The following is a 21,378-nucleotide window of genomic DNA, read 5'->3' on the forward strand; positions in this document are numbered from 1 at the left end:
TAGGGTTTGGTGAAATTGATTTACCTACTGTTGATGAGATACTCGCTCCATCTCGTCGACCCACTCTTCTCCTGCTTCTTCTCGTTCCTCTCATGCTTCAATTGTTGCTTTAATCATCACTTATATCCCCAATTTCTCACCTAGGTTTTCAGTGAGCAGAGAGATGAGAAATTGAGGTTATTAGTGATGCTAAAGAGATGGTACGTGATGGTGATGATGGGTTTAGGTAGAATAGAGTTGGGGAGAAAACAGTGGAGTGATTTGGGGTGAGGTGGTGGTGATGGAGACGGACATGGTGGTGGTACAGAGTATGATGGTTCTGCAGAGGGGGTTGGTGGAGGAGATGGGTTCGACAGAATGGGGAAGGGTGCGTTTGTTTGGGGTGTAGGTGCTCGGTCGCTAGGGTGTGAGGCGAGTGTATCGAGTTTGATGATCTGCGACGCTGAGCCGTGGGATAGGGAGATGAAAGATCAATCGGACGGTGAGATGAAGTGAAGTTTGTAGCGACCGCTGGATTATATAATACAACAAAATCAACGACGCCAGATGGAGTTAGGTGTTGTAGTGTTAGGCGGAGATATCAAACTTCGATGCACAGCAAGAGAGCGACCGTTGGATTCAACTACCATCTAATCTGAAGGCTTGAAATTTCAGCGCTGTGGTGCTTGGCAGAGACTTCAGATTTTGATGTTCTGTGAAGGAGCGACCATCGGATGCTTCTGGGAACTGATCTGACGGCTGAGAACGGAGGCGTTTTTGTGTGTAGAAAATGAGGTTGTGCGCACCATTCTTCGCGGCTTCCTTGCGTGATTTCTCCCGGCTTTTCACTACTTTTCTGCTCTTTTCGCTCCGCGACTCATCCGAACTTTATTTATTACCTAAAAATGCAAAATTAATTAATAAAAATATTTATTCTTGAAAACAATGAAAATACAGAATATGGGATAAAATGTAGAATTAATGCACAAAAGATGAGTTAAAATGCCAACAAAAAGGGATAAATATATACAATATTTGGCACTCATCACTAGTCATTTATATAATTCCCACAAATCTTTATCACTAGTTACAAGAGATTTGAGCAAATCACTACTATTTTGGGAGCACATCTTTCTCAAATAGAAAAACAAACTAAATGGTTAGAGTTTAATTCCCAGAAAAACCATTTTTTCTCTCATATAATCGGGTCTGATTCATACCTATTAACGAAAATATTCCTTGTTTATCAAAAAATAAAATTTATGTACCTCATCTATCTATCTAGTTTAATTAGAAAACGTCCATCGAAACTAGGTTTTTCTTCTAGCCGAAGGACTAGGATATTCCTAAGAGGAAATCCACACTAGAGTTTTGCCGAAGGTATAGTATCTGAGGCATGAGATATATGGGAAAAATATCGTTTGGTCCTTTTTTATGTGGGACCATGTTTGTTTGGTCCTTTGGTCAAACGCCTTTACTGTTTGGTCCATAATTATTTAAAAATATTAAACTGACAAAAATACCATTCTGTGTTAATTTTTATTTATTTTCTTGTAGCAGTTCATTCCAGAAATGAAGTCCATACAAAAATCTAAAAAAAAAACAGACTTCATTCTAGAAATGAAGTCCATATAACAACCTAAATAAACAAACTTCATTCCAGAAACGAACTCCATATAAAAACCTAAATAAACAGACTTCATTCCAGAAATGAAGTCCATACAAAAACCTAAAAAAACAGAGTTCATTCCAGAAATGAAGTCCATATAAGAGTTCATTCCAGAAATGAACTCCATATAACAACCTAAACAAACAGAGTTCATTTCAGAAATGAACTCCATATAAAAACAGAGTTCATTTCTGGAATGAACTCCATATAAAAGCAGGGTTCATTTCTGGAATGAACTGCAGCATCATCATCTTCATCATCTTCGTCGTCTTCAACAACAGCAGCAACATCTTCGTCTTCAAAAACACCACCGTCTTCATCATCAATGGCAGTAGCAGTAGCAGATCTTTATCTTCTTCATCTTCATCATCAAAATCAAGATTAACACCATCGTCTTCATCGTCAACAGCAGCAGCAACAACATATCTTCATCTTCTTCATCATCTTCATCGTCAACAGCAGCAGAAAAAAGAAAATCAAGATTAACACCATCATCTTCATCTTCTTCATCATCATCATCAAAATCAAGATTAACACCATCGTCTTCATCGTCAACAGCAGCAGCAATAACATATCTTCATCTTCTTCATCGTCAACAGCAGCAGAAAAAGGAAAAAAAAACTAAAAAAATCGTATTCAACAGTACCAACATCATCGTATTCATCGTCTACAACTACCGATCTAAATATCTAAATCGATTTTCACCTTCATCACCATCGTTTACAGCAGCAGGAAGAAAAATAGAAGAAAAAAATGGAGACGCCATTAACAGGAGGAAAAAGAAGAAGAAAGAAAAAGAGAAAGAGATTAGATCTGGAAAGATGAGAGAGGAAGTAAATCTGAGAATGATTTATTCTCTCTTACTTTTTGACTATATATATGGTTCTTATCCAAAAGGGTATTTCTGCCACTACAAGGTGACATTTACATCATCCATGACATCATCCTAGGACCAAACCATAATTTTTAGGACCAAATTATAATTTATATTACCAAATAGGACCAAACAGACAATTGACTAGGTCCACTGGACTAGACTGTCTCTAATATATTATTTGTAGGACCAATTGGTATTTCCTTGGAGATATATTTGGTTCTCAAGTTTAGGATTTCACAACAGATTATAAGATGTTGATTGGGATCGTATTCGATGTTGATTGCGATCGATCCTAGACATCATGTATCTGTCGTACACATTATAAGAACTTGTTGATATATACCCTGTTACGCTTGTTGATACCATTACTTTGGGATCGATAACTCTAGAACTGGGACAATTGTTATTGTCCAGATATGGGACAATGAATATGAATCTTTATTCATTCCCCTCTCAACCATTAAGATGCAGATATGGTTGATATGATATCGATGCTGGCTCCAGATTTTGAACTACAAAATAATACTACACAACATGCAGTCTAGCTAGCCTAACCGCTTGGGGATTGAAACAGGAGTTTTTTCATTTTGTTCCATATCCACCACTGCAACATCTCATATTCTGTATTCTCATGCAATGAAATGGTCTTCCCGAAACAAAATTCAGTCTGTCACAGCAAGTTTGCAGCCACTTTGGCGATAGGCTTGAATACGATTCTGTTAATATTCCGTTTCTTTGCAAATAAACTTTACTATAAATCATACCTTCAAATATACTGTTAGGTACAGTTTAATATGAAAAAGTAGCAACAATTGAAGATTAACAAGAATACTTGTTACAGACTATATATATTGCAATACAAGTCTAAATCCAGTGAAAAAAGATTAGATATGAAGCTGAGAAGCTTCAATTTTTTCGCTATATATGCCTCTAATAATAGTACTAGTTGTGGTATTGGGGTTGACTGAATATCAAGGGAACTCAAACTTCCCGAGCCCACCCTGAATACTAGAAGGAGGGCTAATGTAAACCCACAGCAATGAAATAATGATCGAAAGCAATCCAGACCAAACAAATACTATGGTAGGAATCTTCCCTCTTCTTCCCATCAATCCCTTGGCAAATGGGTATAAATGACTCAATACCCAGAAACTGAAAAACACACCTCCAAGAAGCTTGCTCCATTGTGGGTATGGACTGTACATTGTCCTTGCCACTCCAACAGCAATTGCAATCATGTTCAGCATCATAATTGTGATTGGGGGAACCATCAAGTAACTCCACCTAACTACATACAGCTCAGCAAACTCATCATCTCCGTCTTCAGGTGTGGAGGATTTTGATGTCAATGTAAATGAGATATCAACACCAGCTATTACTTTCAGTAGCCCTTGTAAGACAGCAGCCGGGTGGGCGCTCGTACCACCAATCAACCAGAACTGTTCATTTCGCCACCATTCCTCGAGTGCGATACCAGACCATTTGATCTCAAGGATGGCAAGCAAGCATAGAGTAACTGTAATGATCAACAAGAACAGAAGGAAGGTCACACTGAGGGACTGCACTATGAACTGACCTGTGAAAAGAGAAACTGCAGGTAGGATGCAGTAAATAATAAGGAAGCCTGATGTAAAAGGGTACATTCCGACATTGAAGTATGCAATCCTCTGCAGAAATTTCATTCTACGACTTGCAAAGAGTGCATTATTTCGGGAGAAAAAGATCTCAACAGAACCAGTTGCCCATCTCAGTACTTGATGGAGTCGGTCAGTTAGGTTGATTGGAGCTGACCCGCGGAAGGCATCCCTTTTGGTAACACAGTATACTGATCTCCATCCTCTATTATGCATCCTATAGCCCGTGACAACATCTTCCGTAACTGAGCCATATATCCAACCTACTCTTCGACCCCATTCTGTCCTGTCTTCGTAGAAGCAAGATATGACACTAATGGCCTCTGCAACTGTTGCAGCATCTAATGGCTCACGAGGCACTGCAAGCGAACCAGCTAGCCTACCTTGTTTACCCCTTCATAGAAGTTCTTCAATCAGTCTTCCTCCATATTCTGCAACTGGGATAGTGGCCACTAGACTAGTAGAGTTCCCAAACCTCCTAGGAAGAAGTTGAGATTCAATTTCTGCATCATCATCAACCTCATTATGTTCTCCATTAATTGCCACAACTGTTTCATTTTCCCACTTCGCTTTCTTGGAATTTCTGAGAAACAATTTAATTTTCCTTGAACCAAGCCATCCATGGTGTTCTGTAGCCCTTGGAGGACTGAAACCATACAGAGCGATTCTTCGAAAAATGCAGCCCGTTCCGACATACATTGGACCCTGCAACCCATCCAGTGCTCTCATGCTCACATCAAAGAATACTGTGTTGTGGTTTGCGTATCTATCACTAGGATCAACACCTTCAAATCTTTGAGGAAATTGAACATAGCAAATTCTATCACCACCCCTATCTAACATGAAGCACATTCCTTCTCTTAGAGCCAAAGAGTTGTAGATATAGTGATCGCAGTCTAGATTGAGAATAAATGGACCATTAGACATAATTGCACTGGTTCGAACTAGAGCATTCATGGCCCCAGCTTTTTTGTTATGATCATAACCTGGTCTTTTCTCTCTAGATACATACACCAACATTGGCAACCTGATATCAACATCCAGTGTGTTGATTAAGTTCTCTTCATCTGCTTCACAACCCATTACTGGTTCAGAATTTGGTGGTGCTAGCATTGCCTACAGAGAAAAGGAACAACTTAGAAATCCGAGTATCTATGACATCAAATCATACTGAATGATGAAACAAATTAACTAACAGAAAACTACAAGTGGTACTATACCTGAATTATACCGGCATGATCCCCTCTCGAGTGATCTGTCTCAGCAGAAGGCCATGTACCTGGCCAATGCGATCCATCTGACATCCATGTAGCCTTTGGAACCTTGATACGATCAGAAAGATTATCACCCAATTCCACCTGTTTCTTCTTTGCTCTTAGCTCTTCTTGAGTGTTATAAGCATCTGATCGTCTCCTTATCGACTCAGGCAAGGAATTAACCCTTACTTTAAATTCATCGTACTCTCTCTTCACTTGTCTCCTTTCTCTAACAAAATCAAGCCGAACTTTGTTCTTTAGAAAATCTCGCTTCTGTACAAAGTAGGCCTCTGGATTTCTTGGCTCTATCTTGTGTTTTCTGCAAAAAGGAACCCATATTCTAGCAAAACTTGCAGTTTCAGCTAGAGCTTCAAATGTTAGAAGTGCTCCTCCATCATCAGATAGATAACAAGCGATTTTCTCCACCGGATACTCAACAGCCAAAATTGAAAGAATGGTGTTGGCAGTGACTAAAGGAGGCTCCTTTTCTGGGTCAGCTGTAGAAACGAAAACATCTATACCAGGAAGATCCGATCTTCCCTTCGGGTTGCTTAAACTCGGGGATTCAAAACGATCTTTTAGTACATTGAGATCAGTAACTCTGTTGACAGGGCAGAGTTTTGGAAGCTGATCAAGAAGCCATGATAGTGCAAACCAAAGTTCACAAGTAATTGACATTCCCCATAACCACATAGCCTCATGGTTAGGATGTTTAATTCTCCATGTAAGGAAGAACCCTAGTGCAATGAAACGGACAAGCATAAGCAACCTGTAGTACAAGCAAAAAAGATGTTACTACACATACAATAGCAAGCTTCAACTTCTCCTTCACTGGCAACTACCAAATTAACCAAAAATAAATAAAGTGGAGACAAATCAGCTATCACAGGAAAACATTATACGTTTTCTAATAGCAATATATTGTGCTAAGCTATTGTATAAAGTAGACAATGAGTTACACTCTATCAGTACCTAATACCTACTAAGCTAGCCAATCTTGATGAACTAAACGAACTAAATCAGTACATGCAGGAACATATTATCCATTGTATATTGAACATATTCTACCCAAATAATCAAGATCACATAATACAGATAGATGATAATTAAACTTCATGGGCTTGATAATTAAACAAAAAGAACAGTACCGAAGGGAGAAATTACCTGTACGGACTGATAATAGCAGCAGAAACCCCAACTTTCCTAGTTAAAGGACGGCTACTTTTTTCTCTGAAAGGATACTCAAACTCGTTCACCGTTGATCCATTAACATACCCATCTTTAGGCCAAACAGCATTACCATATCCATAAGTCCCTTTGGTCTCAAAAAGCCATCTGCTATGATCAAACTCGGTATTTTGTGGAGCTTTAAAAGATCTCACAATTGAAAACCTATTATCAGTTTTAAAATCTTTCACAGAACGTAAAGGACGAGGTTCATCATCTTCCTGTTCAGAACCTGAATCAGTTTCTTCATCTTCATAACCAACTTCTCTGTATGGTTCTTTACAACCAGGACACTGTCCTTTACCTCTATCAAGACATTCCACATAACATTCTTTACAAATCTTGAAACCACATTCACATGGAACCTTTGAATCTCTTTGAATAGCTTTCCCATCACATCCATTCATTCTACAAATCGTTCCTTGTAAGGTTTTAACCATCCCTTCAGAATCATCAATTGAAGTATCAATTACGTGACTTCTAGTAACAGAATTAAACCCACCTGTAAACAAAGTACTGGTGATAAAACCTCTCTCACGCTTTTCATCAAATACTTTCCGTTCTTCCTGTGGGAAACTAGTTTGAGAAGAAGATAAACCGATTTGATGATCTGGGGTTGGGGGAATATGAACTGTATAACTGACAAATTCAGAACTGGGTTCTTCTTGAATCTCATCTTTAGTTACAGAATTCGAATATCTTCCACCACTTGATGTTCTGTTTCCTCCTCTGTTATTACTAAGTGGAGAATTTTGATTGTTAGACAAAGAAACACGTCTAATTGGACTTGTTAACCCTAAATTTCGAAACCCATTTACTTTACCCTCCGAAGAAACTGTAATCTTCACCGGAGATGAAGAAGAAGTAGCCATTTGAACCATGTTTTTTCTGTAATTTTCTTTCAAGAACTAACAGGGTTTTCAAAGGGGCCAAAAACCCAGAAATTTTTTGATAAAAAGAACTCAAAAGAAAGATTACTGTAAAAGAGAGAGAGAGAAGAGAGATGAAGAAAATATGAGTAGTTTAATATGAAATTATAAGATTTTGATGGAAGAAGATGATTTTAAGATGATTGTTGGGGAAAATAATAAAGAAGTGAAGTCAAAACAGAGGCCTGCAACGGTCAGATTTGAAAATTTGAATTAGATCATTTTGGGAGTACGTGAAGAAAAGTGATAAAATAATGAGAAAGAAAGCTTGAATTTGTAACGGTCGAAAAATCTTGATGTGATTGTGAAAATTTGAAATTTATAGGTCCCCGTTGGATGAAAGGATAAAGTTTTCTGGAAAAGGACAAAAGTAAGAGCCTTTTATGGGAGAAGGATATGAGACAAAGCTGTTGCAGTTTGAATTATCTTACATAATGATGGAAAACATCTTCCAGGAGAACTAGTTGGGATATGCTACGATCAGTATTGCCTTCAAAAAAAAACAAAAATTATCTTACATACTGATATAAAGAAAATAGGCCTTTTTGGTACGACTTCAAATTTTCATGTATACTTTCTATGCAGTCTGTCGGATCAGATTACTTAAAAACACGGAAATTGATTACAGCCGTCCATCTGATCTCTTACTCACAACAACCGATATTTCTTCCCAACGAGACGAAAACAAACTCTATTGTGTTCTTCTCCCTAACATCCGTCACATTTGAAAATTCTCCTCACAGGCTACACAATAATGAAAATAGAAAAATTAGGTATTAACGAATCAACCGATCACAATCGAAGTTAAATTTCTACTTCTCTTCACTTGGGTGGATTCAGCTGATTTGGATTCACAACTTTGGAGTTTCTAAAGATCCAGAATTCAAGTAGGTAAGTTAAAACATTAATTTAGGCAAGTTAGACCATCAATTTATGTTAAGATCCATTTGATTTCCTTTCATTGATTAATATTCTATAGTTTACTTTAATTTGAACCTTAACTGTTTGACAAAATGCCCAAATCCACCTGATTGTTTTCACTGATGCATCAATTTGAACCTTAACTGTTTGACAAAATGCCCAGATGAAAATAACTTCTTTCTCTTTTAATTAAACTTCTGTTGCTACTTAATTACAGTTGTTAACCGTGTAATATCAGTAATGTTTTTGTTTACGCTCTTGCAAATTGTATACTTTATAGATGAATACCTCTCTTTTCAGTTTAAACCATTTATGAACGGCAAAGGCGTGGAATGCCTATGAAGCTTTGTCGCGGAACTGTACACCTAATCATGTCTATTAGGCTCTTGCTTTGTCAGGCCATCACCAACCTGTAGTCTTAACTTAGCAGTCATGATCTGCCAACGCATATTTTTCGAGCCTTTAGATGTAATAATTACGCACATGAAATGTAGCTGACGTGCAGGTATTAGTTGTCCTACTTCTATTTTTTAAGAAGTTATGCCATCATCTAAATATTGATCATCAAAGTATTATCAAAGAATTTGTCGCGACATACTATGTATGTTTAGTAAAAAGAAGATTTGTTTAATTATTTTTTGGTAAGAAAATAACATGTCTGTGCTATAAAGAAAACAAATGGAGCTTATTTTTAGCGACTGTATCGTTTCAAAATTGATGAAGTACACCTCATTATGATTTTATTATTATTAGTGAAGCTGCAACGAATTATGCTTATGTTGTTGATGATATTCGCAGGTTATCAAGTATCTCTCGCAGTTCAAGTGGTTATAACAATAGGGTGTGGCAACATTTGCTAGAGCCCTAGGGTCATAAAACAACTTCGGCCTCTAGCATTAGCAGGTACACTGATTGAAAGAGGCAAGAAGCGTCAATCTAAAACTGTCCGAGAATTACGGCACTGGAAATAAAAGAAGCAAGAAGTGTCGTGAATTCCACCTACAACAAAGACAACTTCATCAACTACCGGGTTTCCTTTATCATATTAGAAACAATGTAAGAGCTTTATCTTCAATGCAACTTGGACGTCGTTGCCGGTTCAAGTGGCAGGCACATTTGCGAGTCCGTCTTTATTAAGATGTGTGTTCGACTGTATCATCTGGACCGAGAACATTGTAAACCAAGTAAAAATTATCCTCATCACAAGTGCCTGGAGCTTTTGGCTGAAATAACAGGCAGATTGTGTGTGCGTTATTGCATCCGTTTTGGATCGGACACCCACTAGCCGTCTGTTCAAGGGGCAGGCGCATCGCGCGTGAGTGTTATACTAGTAAATATAATCAGTATTTTTTTCTTTCAAATACTAGTATTTTTATGGCAACTAGCAAAAAATGCATGCGCGATGAGAGTGTCGGTCCTGTTCCAGTTACGAATTTTTCACTCGACAAGTTTTCAAATTATTGGAATCAGATAAGCAATACGTTTATAGCTTGAACTTATCTCTTATCACGTGTAATTTAGTGTGGTGAACTCAATATTTTTAGTTTAAAAAAACATACATGTCGAGTTTTAAGCGTCTAATCATCTAACATATAGTTAAATACTATGTTATACTTTTCACTATACACCTAATCATATGTCCTAGCCATATGTGTTAGAGCACTTCTCGGTCAAACTCGCAAACGTTTCTGTCTCAAGCTTGTTTATCAATGTTAGTGATCAAAACTATAAGTCTTGATTTCTAGTCTACTTATAGATGTCTCGGACTAGGATAGATTGTGTAGTTGAGTATTAGACTTCACGGCGTTCATCATTTAAGACGAAGAACTACTAAGGAGAGCTTGTGGAACTTCATCAACAAAAAGGTATGTGGAGACTGAAACTCATCTATCACTTGGAAAGTCTATTTCTACTCTATATCCTATATTGAGACATAAGTCGTGTTACGATATAGTTTTATATTATACTCATTTGAGATTTCGAGCTGAGCTTAACTCACTTACATATTTCTTGGAATATGTGTTGGCAAGCTTTCGCTTCGACCAAGTTCATATTGATCATGTGAAAATCTCCCAGTAACATCTTATATGATTTGTGTGATACAAACATTTGGTGTAAACTTGGAATGTTTCGATTATGATTATTTCAATAACTTGAAAATTTCTTTGATGTTAATAGTGTATGAAAACGGTTATTGTCATCTTCTAAGAAAGTTTCAATGATTGAAATAAGAGTTTAGAATACTTAACCATCATTGGATTATAAACATATTGTGCATTCTTGCATGTATGTGATCCATGACCGGAACTAAAGTATGCATACATGTATGCGTACTTGAAGTTGTGAAATTCCGTGTACCAAGTACATATACCGGTACGCATACTTGCGTAAGGTATAGGTCCGGAAATTTCTGTTGGGATTTGGAAGTGTACTAAGTATGCGTACCCGTTTGCATACTGGCGGACCCACACTCAGACCGGCTACTTAAGTATACGTACCCGTTTGCATACTTGAGTAATTAAAGTTCTAAAATCGGTTGGCTCATGGACGAATACATTTATATATTAAGGAATGCATTCTTTGCAAACCGTGGCTATAATGTTCATGAATTGATTCGAGTGAATCAAACCAATTTTGATTCAGTTGTGTTCTTGTATACTTCTATGAGAATATAGCAATTGAACAACTCTTTAACTAGTTTCATTTGAGTTATTTGAACTAGTTATGGTTAAGATGAATAAGGTTGATATGAGAGTATTCATATGGCTAACCTTTGTTAACTATTGTTGAGCCAACACGGTGTACACGTTTAGGTATGGTTACATAAACCTAAATGAGAGTACGTTTCATTTGTGTAAGCTAAGTTCGATCTAACTGTTGAAAGATATTAGCTTGAATTTAATCAGGTTTTCATCTAACGGTGAATATTGAATGCTTTATAACCAAGGTAACTTAGATTGAAAACCCTGATTTGAAAACTATATAAAGGAGAACTCTAACAACCGGGAAACCTAAACCCTGTAGGTTAACGACTTGAAGAATTCATTGGGATTGTGAAGCCAGAACCAACTATTTTTGATACGACCTCAAATTTCCGTGTGTACTTTTTATGAAGTCTTTCGGATCAGATGACTTAAAAACAAGGAAGTTGATTACAGCCGTCCATATGATCTCTTACTCACAACAATCGATATTCCTTCCCGACGAAACTAAAACAAACTCTATCGTGTTCTTCTCCCTAACAGCCGTCACATTTGGGAATTCTCCTCAGAGGCTATACAACAATGAAAATATAAAAATTAGGTATTAACGAATCAAACGATCACAATCGAAGTTAAATTTCTACTTCTCTTCACTTGGGTGGATTCAGGTGATTTAGATTCACAACTTTGGGGTTTATAAAGATCCAGAATTCAAGTAGGTAAGTTAAAACATTATTTTAGGCAAGTTAGACCATCAATTTATGTTAAGATCCACTTGATTTCCTTTCATTGATTAATGTTCTACGGTTTACTTTAATTTGAACCTTAAATGTTTGACAAAATGCCCAAATCCACCTGATTTTTTTTCATTGATGCATGTTCTATGGTTTACTTCAATTTGAACCTTAATTTTTTGACAAAATGCCCAGATGAAAATAACTTCTTTCTCTTTTAATTAAACTTCTGTTTCTCCTTAATTACAGTTGTTAATTATGTAATGTCAGTAATGTTTTTGTTTACTCTCTTGGAAATTGTATACTTTATAGGTGAATACCTCTCTTTTCAGTTTAAACCATTTATGAATGACAAAGGCGTGGAATGCCTATGAAGCTCTGTCGCGGAACTTTACACCTAATCATGTCTATTAGGCTCTTGCTTTGCCATGCCATCACCAACCTATAGTCTTAACTTAGCAGTCATGATCTGCCAACGTATATTTTTCAATCCTTTAGATGTAATAATTATGCCAATGAAATGTAGCTGACATGCAGATATTAGTTGTCCAACTTCTATGTTTTAAGAAGTTATGCCATCATTTAAAGATTGATCATCGAAGTGCTATCAAAGAATTTGTCGCTACATACTATGTATGTTTAGTAAAAAAAAGATTTGTTTAATTATTTTTTGGTAAGAAAATAACCTGTCCGTGCTATAAAGAAAAAAAATGGAGCTTATTTTTAACGACTGTATCGTTTCAAAATTGATGAAGTACACCTCATTATGATTTTATTATTATTAGTGAAGCTGCAACGAATTATGCTTATGTTGTTGATGATATTCGCATGTTATCAAGTATCTCTCGCAGTTCAAGTGGTTATAACAATAGGGTGTGGCAACATTTGCTGGAGCCCTAGGGTCATAAAACAACTTCGGCCTCTAGCATTAGCAAGTACACTGATTGAAAGAGGCAAGAAGCGTCAATCTAAAACTGTCCGAGAATTACGGCACTGGAAATAAAAGAAGCAAGAAGTGCCGTGAATTCCACCTACAACAAAGACAACTTCATCAACTACCGTGTTTCCTTTATCATTTTAGAAACAATGTAAGAGTTTTATCTTCAATGCAACTTGGACGTCATTGCCGGTTCAAGTGGCAGGCACATTTGCGAGTCCGTCTTTATTAAGATGTGTGTTTGACTATACCATATGGACCGAGAACATTGTAAACCAAGTCAAAATTGTCCTCATCACAAGTTCCTGAAGCTTTTGTCCGAAATAACAGGCAGATTATGTGTGCATTATTGCATCCGTTTTGGATCGGACGCCCGCTAGCCTCCGGTTCAAGCGGCAGGAGCATTGCGCATGCGTGTTACACTAGTAAATATAATCGGTATTTTTTTTTCAAATACTAGTATTTTTGTGGCAACTAGCAAAAGATGCATGCGCGATGTGAGTGTCGGTCCTGTTCCAGTTACAAATTTTTCACTAGACAAGTTTTCAAATTATTGGAATCACATAAGCAATACGTTTATATCTTGAACTTATCTCTTATCACGTGTAATTTAGTGTGGTGAACTCAATCCTTTTAGTTTGAAAAAACATACATGTCGAGTTTTAAACGTCTAATCATCTAACATGTAGTTAGAAACTACGTTATACTTTTCACTATACACCTAATCATATATAATAAATATATGTGTTAGAGCAATGATCGGTCGAACTCGCAAGCGTTGATATCTCAAACTTGTTTGTCAATGTTAGTGATCAAAACTATAAGTCTTTATTTTTAGTCTACTTATAGATGTCTCGGAGTGGGATAAATTGTGCAGTTGAGCATTAGACTTCACGGCGTTCATCATTGAAGACGAAGAACTACTAAGGAGATCTTGTGGAACTTCATGAAAAAAAAGGTATGTGGAGACTGAAACTCATCTATCACTTGGAAAGTATATTTCTACTTTATCTTCTATATTGAGACATAAGTCGTGTTACGATATAGTTTTCTATTACACTCATTTGAGGTTTCGAGCTTGTTGATGGTGGTTTTTAGGTCAGGGTTAAAATTGTAAAACCTAGCATTTAATGTTCCATCACTCCGTAAAGAAACGGAGCCATACAAAAGTGATGAGTGTCCAACCTCTTCACTGGCGCATTTATTGAGCATTCAATATATTCACATGAAATTTACCCAGAAAGGTGCATGTAGCAAAAATCCCAGATACTCTGTAAATTTCAACACCTTGCTTATATTATTCACTAATGTAAGGCCCCCTGAGTACTTTTCCCGTGTTCAGATCCCCAGCAGAACTCTTAACATTGTTACGGCATGACGGATTTGTGTTCACTCGCAGCAGAGTAGTGCAAATTTCCAAGTATCAAGATTAAGATCCTTGCATGGAATACTCAGTCAGAAAGCAAAGAATAAAAAGAGCCGCGGAGTAGGAGCAAAAACTAGGGAAACTTGTCCATGCCATAGGCTAGCCGACGCCACTTGGCCACTCCCCATGCTACCCAACCAGCCCTTATTCCTTTGTCGACCAATCAGGTCGCTTTAAAACTTCCACACTCCCAATAAGTTGTGGCTGGGCCATATTTGCCGGCCCTATTCTCTATCGACCAATCAGGTCACAAAAAACCTACCACGCGCGCCAAAAGGGTAGCCACGCCCGTGCTTGGACGACACCCTACTTTTATTGACCAATCAGGTTACTCTAAACCTGTCACAGCTTTAAAAGAGGTGGAAATTGTGTCAAGAGGTCGCCATACCAAGTTAGCTTCCCAAAACCGCGCCAACATACTAACGGCATTCCAAACATGCAAAACGAGCATGCTAATCGCACACTCCAAACAGGCATGCCAACTGCACATGCCAAACGCGCCATTTACCGCGACATCATGCCAAACCACTCTATGTGCGTGACAAGCTTCACAACGGACTTCAATTTGGCTATCCTAAACAGAAGCACGACCATGCTCTAGTGGCGGTGGATGAAACCCTAATTTCTAGTCGTGGCACAAACTATGCCACTCCGGGCCCACAACATGCCACGATCCGTGGAAGCCCTAATAAAGGCATCACAACATGCCACTCGTGGAAATATTGACTCATGTGACCATTTTCACATAACAGCCTGACTATGGATCTTTTGGCATGGCTCTGGCGGCGTTTACATGAAACGTTGTTGTGCCACGGCCACATGCCGCATGCCATATGCGCTTATTAGGGTTTCAGCATGCCAAACCCTAATTTAAGCAAAGTTGCTACGCCAACCGAGCCAAACAATGTTCCACAGAACATTGGGATCGATGTGGCCACTGAAACTGATGTTTCCACACCACATTTGAGTCTAACACCAATGTGCCAAAAATTTAGTAGCCATGGGTATGCTGGTAGGCTTTTAAGAGTGTAAGAAAATAAGACAATGAAGAAGCCTACATGTTATACCTGCAAGTGCACAGGGTCAGTTGTAGCTTGTGTGCAAGAACAGGGTCATTCCACAGGGACTTGAGTGTGATTGAAATCTTCCTAGCTAAAGTTATCCTACAGTGAGCTAAGGGCAGTAAACTATGGTGACAGTGACAATGAACTAGAGTGGTAGTGAGCAGTGATGGATGAAGGCAGTGAATAGTGATTTATGGGTACAAACCAAATCTAGGTTGGGTGGAAGGACATCAGATTGTGACTTATGTAGGACGATAGGCACATCATTACTAATCACATCAACATCTCCTAAGTCTTCTACACGTGTCACAACATGCTCACAATCATCAAACAAATTGGCAAGATCACAATCAGAGTCATCAACAAATTTATTCTCATCCATCGGCAAATCAGGAGAAATATCACAATGTGACCTAGGTAGAGAATCAGACACATCAAATATATTTTCATGCATATTAGCATTAGTGTCTACAGAAGATTCAACTATTCCTATGTCATGCTCATCTTCGCAGAATAATTGTACGAATCCCATGTCAATATCAAAATCAAATGAATTACAATGAGTATTAGAAAAAACAACATTCATGAAGGTCGAGGGCGAGAAGCCATATGTTATTGAACCAACAGGTTCCACAATATTTTCATGTTCTTCTAACATATCATCATAATCATCATCATGGTAGCATGCATATTGGTCCTCATTAACAGTGGTGGTGTCATTAGTCGATTCATGTTCCTCTAAATTAGGTTCATATTCAACACCATTTACATGAATGGGACTAGACACTTCATTAGGGACAACATACATTTCCTCATGAATTTCCTCCTTTTGTAGGTGAAGCAAAATCTGATCTAAATATGCATGAATTCGTGATGTAGATCTATCAAAGTTTTGCTTACCGAGTCTTGAAGCTTCTGTGGTGGAGTCTAAATTCATGGGAGTACAAAATTCTTCAGGTTCAAATTGTGGTGAATGCTACATGTGTGCATGGTCATTAGGATTTACAAAATATTGATCGCAACCCTCAAAGGATTGATTATGGTCCCAATGACTACCATTCTCACAATTTATGGGCATTTCATACCTTGAATTTTCTCTAGATTGCCTAAAATTATGCAAAATATGACAATTCTCAACAGGGTGGTCTAAACTACCACATGCGGGACATGCATAGATTTCGGGTTGCCTAAGAAAATTAGACGTGACAGATTCCTCATGTGATTGCATTTCTAAAGCTGCGATTCGAGCTTCTAATTGATCGATCAGTGATGATTGTGTGAGTGAGGCACTAGCAAAATGTTCATTTTCACGTTGTGGTGAATGATGCATGTGTGAATAGTTATTAGGGTTCATGTATTGAGGCTCGGGACTTTGAAAATGTCCATAATAATTCCTATAACTATTGACATCATGGTCTATGGGAGGTTCATAACGTGGAGTATGTCCATACGCAAGTTCTCTAAGGGATTTGTTGTATTCCCCAACTGTAGGCCAAGATCTAGACATGATTTGGCTCAAAAGCTAAGTAACTATGTTACAAAGCCCAAAATTTGGTTTTTAATGGGTTTGGATTTTTGGGAAAAATTTAGTTTTTATGGGTAACATTTGGTTTTGTCGGGTTTGAAAAAGAAATTTGGTTTTTAATGGGTTTTAGAAAATTTGGACTTAATGGGAAAAGAAAACACTTTGGTTTACTGGGTTTTGAAAACTTTGGTTTTAGACTTTGAAGACAAAGCACATTTGGGAGCTTTTGGTTTTGATGGGAGCAAATTTGGTTTTAAAGAGGTAGAAAAATTTGGTTTTTAATTGGGAGCAAAAATTTTGGTTTTAGTATTGGGAGAAAGAATTTTGGTTTTAGTGTTGGGAGCAAGCCCACATTGGTGGAAGAAATTGCTTTGCCAAGGGAAGGTGAACTAAGCCTACAATGTGTATGCAAACTGAAGCCCAATGTAGCTTTTGAAATAGCCCAACTGTTGCTTGTTTGGTCTGAGGCCCAGTTGGGCTTTCAAAAGTTCAGTTTTTCTAATTTAAAACTACAGGCCCAAATCAATCTAACACCACAAGCCCACAAGCAATTAAACAAACAAGCCCACAAGTAATTAAGATTACAAGCCCAACAGAAAAATGGAAAAAATTATTAGAAGCCCACAAATTAAAAATGGAAGCCCACAGGTTGGGTTCTCTTAATGGGTTTAGGCTTACTTGCTTAAGCACAGCCCAGCTGTTCAGTTTGGTTGCAAAAGCCCAGTTGGGCTTTGGATCATCCTAAGCTTTTGTCTTTGTTGAGGCCCAGTTGGGCTTGGCTTATGAATGGCAGCAGCACCACTTCAGGCCTAGCAGCAGGAGCAGATCAGCAGCAACATCACAACAGCAGGCTTTGCAGGTTCACAGGGCCACAGCAGAGCAACAGGTGCAGAAGGAAGCAGCAGTTAGCAGCAACAAGCAGCAACATGGGCCACATCAGCTCAGCAGCAGTCTTGGCCTGGCACAAGCAGGAGCACCACAGCAGCACAAGCACAACAGCTCAGCAGGAGAGCAGGAGTACAACAAGCACAGGAGCAGCAGCAGCTCCACAGCAAAAGCAGCAGGATAGGCAGGTACCTGCTGGCTCAAAGCAGAAAGTGAGTAAAGATGCAAGCTATGATGCAGGAATGTAAGTGAACAATATGCAAATGAGTATGCAATGCAGGGAAAGATGCAAATGCAATGAACTATGATGCAAATATGAAGATGAAAGTGAATGCAACAAAACAGCAAAGAACAAATCAACACACAGCGCCAAGTCCCCGGCAGCGGCGCCAAAAACTTGGTTGGCTTTTAAGAGTGTAAGAAAATAAGACAATGAAGCAGCCTACATGTTGTACCTGCAAGTTCACAGGGTCAGTTGTAGCTTGTGTGCAAGAACAGGGTCATTCCACAGGGACTTGAGTGTGATTGAAATCTTCCTAGCTAAAGTTATCCTACAGTGAGCTAAGGGCAGTAAACTATGGTGACAGTGACAATGAACTAGAGTGGTAGTGAGCAGTGATGGATGAAGGCAGTGAATAGTGATGCAAGACAGAAATGTTGACAGTGAGTAAAAGTGAAGATAAAACAAGTGAAAGAAAACAGTGAAGAAACTGAAAACAGTGGGAATGGAAGTGTATGAAGATGGATGAGAATTCTCTTTCACCTAGCTAGTTCACCTGGGTTAACCTTGTCATGTGGCTAGTTAACTACCTAAAATCCTTAGATAACCCCTAGCATTGCCTATCTGATTAAAGCATAAACAATCACAGGTCATTTAGGTTCCTAGGTTTCTAACTAATATGGTTTGTTCATCCCTTAGATTATTACTAACTCCTAGCATTAATGGTCTGTTTAAAGCACCACTAATCACAAGCCAGTGAACCCTTGGAATGTCACTAACCTAAGTGTTTTGAGCTCAACAGGGTCTAACCCAAATGGTTAACCAACATGGTTCAATAGTCTTCTCTAAGATTTAAACAGGAAATTAAACTAACTAACATGTGAGAAACAAAAATTGAAAGATGGAATTAAACAGCAAAGAACAAATATGAACAGAAATTGAAGAACCCTAAATTGCTTTGAAATGGAAATTGAAATGAAATTAACCCAATTAGGGGGTATCTCGGATGACCCAAGAACCGTTTTAACATCCTACATCAGTTCCTATTTATAGTTTACAACAAAATCCCTAATTTCACCAAACCCTAAAATTTGCAAACCCTAAATTTTGGGAAAAATCAAATTCGACATACCCATGTGTAAATTGGCTTCGACCCATGCTTCTTGATGTTCTTCTGCTCCTCCTCTAGCTCTTGTTGCGCTGTTGGCATAGCCCTAGACTTCTGTGAACCCTAGCTTCTCTCACTGTCGAGTTTGTAGCATCAGGACTCGATGCTACAGACGAGAAAGGAAGAGACAAGGGTGGTGATGGAATACTGAGTTTGTCGGGGGAAGGTGGTAGTGGTGGTGTTCGAGATGAAGGTGGAAGAGATGGAGACGGCGGAGCAGACATGGCAGTATCTGCCATGGTCGGGGGAAGAGGAGAAATTTTGGGAAGAGAAGATCGATGGGAAGAAGGGAAGGGAGTGTTTGGGTGAAGGGTATGGGTTCCGATGCTAGGGTGTGAGGCGGGTGTATCAAAGGTTTATGCTCAGCGAAGCGAAAGCGTAGGATGAAAAGGTGATGGAATGATACAATGACGCGATAGAAGCGACCGTTGGATGATGAGATACAACAAAACTGACGGCTTCAGATGGAGTTAGGTACTATAGTGTTTGACGGGAGCTTCGGAGTTTGATGCACAATGATGAGGCGACCGTTGGATGATGAGATGGATCCAATCTGACGGCTCTCATGGAAATGGGTATGGATAATGGAAATGGATTTGGGTAAGGGTTTTGGTCCTTGGGTATGCCAAGCCCATATCTTCTTTAAGAACAATTCTTCCTCTTCAAGCCCACTTCTCGTTGATCCGTCTCTTGCAAACATCATTCTTCGCTTCCTCCTAGCGGGAGTCTTTGCCGTTTCTTTGCTCTTTTTCGCTCCGTGAGTTAACCAGGCTTTATTTAGTACCTAAAAATGCAAAATTAAATAAGAAAAGTATTTATTCTTGAAAACAACGAAAATACAGAATATGGGATAAAATGTAGAATTAATGCACAAAAGATGAGTTAAACGCCAAGAAAAATATATAGAAATATGCACTTTTTAGCACTCATCAAATACCCCCAAACCTGAATTTTACTTGTCCTCAAGTAAAACAAAACTAAGGAAATCCTACCTATACCACTGTCGTTGGTCTCTCGATTGCATTTAGCGAATGCAATAATCCTTTTAAACCACTAAGTGTCCCTAGTGGACGAGTGAAGTCTCGTGAAGGTTTGCTTAGAACGTACCTACAAAGTTCTAGGTCAAAATATAAGCTCAGATTCCATCAAATGTGACATGCAAGTCAGTTTAAGCTCACAGCAAAATGGAGATGTCAATCTAGCTATCGAAGGCACAATCCTAGCACTGATAACAAATAAAGACATGTGATAAGAGTGTAAAGTGTATCTACACATGTGTAAAGAAAGATCGGATGTTATGACTACTAATCACCAAGAGATAGTTTCTCAGGCTAAGAACCAAGGTCGAAATCTAGCTAGCTGTCCGGACTTTACGAGAATTGTGAATGAGTAGGAGGTGTTTCACAATTACTCGCGTTGTACATCAATGGCATACACCCTCCTTGCTTATTACAATGAAACAACAAAATGACTATTTACATTGACTACTCTCTTTTATTTTTGGAACAAGAGAGAATGGAATTGATAAATACTTGATTGATTTTTTTCATTTTTTTCATTCTTTTTTTTTTTTCTGAATATATACATCATTTTTTTTTATTTTTTTTTTTAACAAGCAATACTTTTGATACATATACAAAAGGAAACAAAAAATTACATGACACTTTGCAAGAGGTAGCCCTTTTTGATGCACCCAGTTAAATTCGATGGTTGTCTTTCTTAATGTAACCTCCATCTTCTATCCCAACCAACCAAAGAACAAGCTAGTCAAGTTTCGTTCAGTATTCTAAAGTGATTGGCAACTAAAACTTCCGATAGAACACCTCAAGGATGAGGCTATACATGTATTGGTAGATCGTGCGCGTGCAAGTTTCTTATCACTATGTGAACTGTGCTAGAATCAGGGTGCCTAAATATCTAGACTAAGACTCCTAATAAAAATACATATTTGCACAAGAGTCAACATTTCAAGGTAAATGAGCTCCATTTTTATGTTTTTTTTCAATTTTTTATTTTTTATTTTGATTTTTTTCATTTTTTTCAAAAAAAAGGAGTTCTTGTTTTCAATTATAGCATGTGATCGAAGTATCTACTTTTCACCCCCAAACCTAAACTAAACATTGTCCTCAATGTTTCAAAATATGAACAAAATTATAATACAACATATGAAGAGGATCATGTTGAGTAGAGAAAAAGGAAAGAGAATACCCGATTTCGGCGAAAGC

The 21,378-nt window shown here is 38.1% G+C and overlaps 1 long non-coding RNA gene and 1 pseudogene across 1 annotated transcript; one reads left to right on the top strand and one right to left on the bottom strand.

Moving 5' to 3' along the window:
* Positions 1-3,320: 3,320 nt before the first annotated feature.
* LOC113334879 lies at positions 3,321-7,676 on the bottom strand (annotated as a pseudogene).
* Positions 7,677-7,839: 163 nt separating this feature from the next.
* On the top strand, positions 7,840-10,117 carry LOC113334966. Its single transcript, XR_003353065.1, has 2 exons — positions 7,840-8,462; positions 9,291-10,117. It is a non-coding gene; the product is annotated as an uncharacterized LOC113334966 (long non-coding RNA).
* Positions 10,118-21,378: the final 11,261 nt, after the last annotated feature.

Source organism: Papaver somniferum, unplaced genomic scaffold, assembly GCF_003573695.1.
Source record: "Papaver somniferum cultivar HN1 unplaced genomic scaffold, ASM357369v1 unplaced-scaffold_137, whole genome shotgun sequence".
NCBI lineage: Eukaryota > Viridiplantae > Streptophyta > Magnoliopsida > Ranunculales > Papaveraceae > Papaver > Papaver somniferum.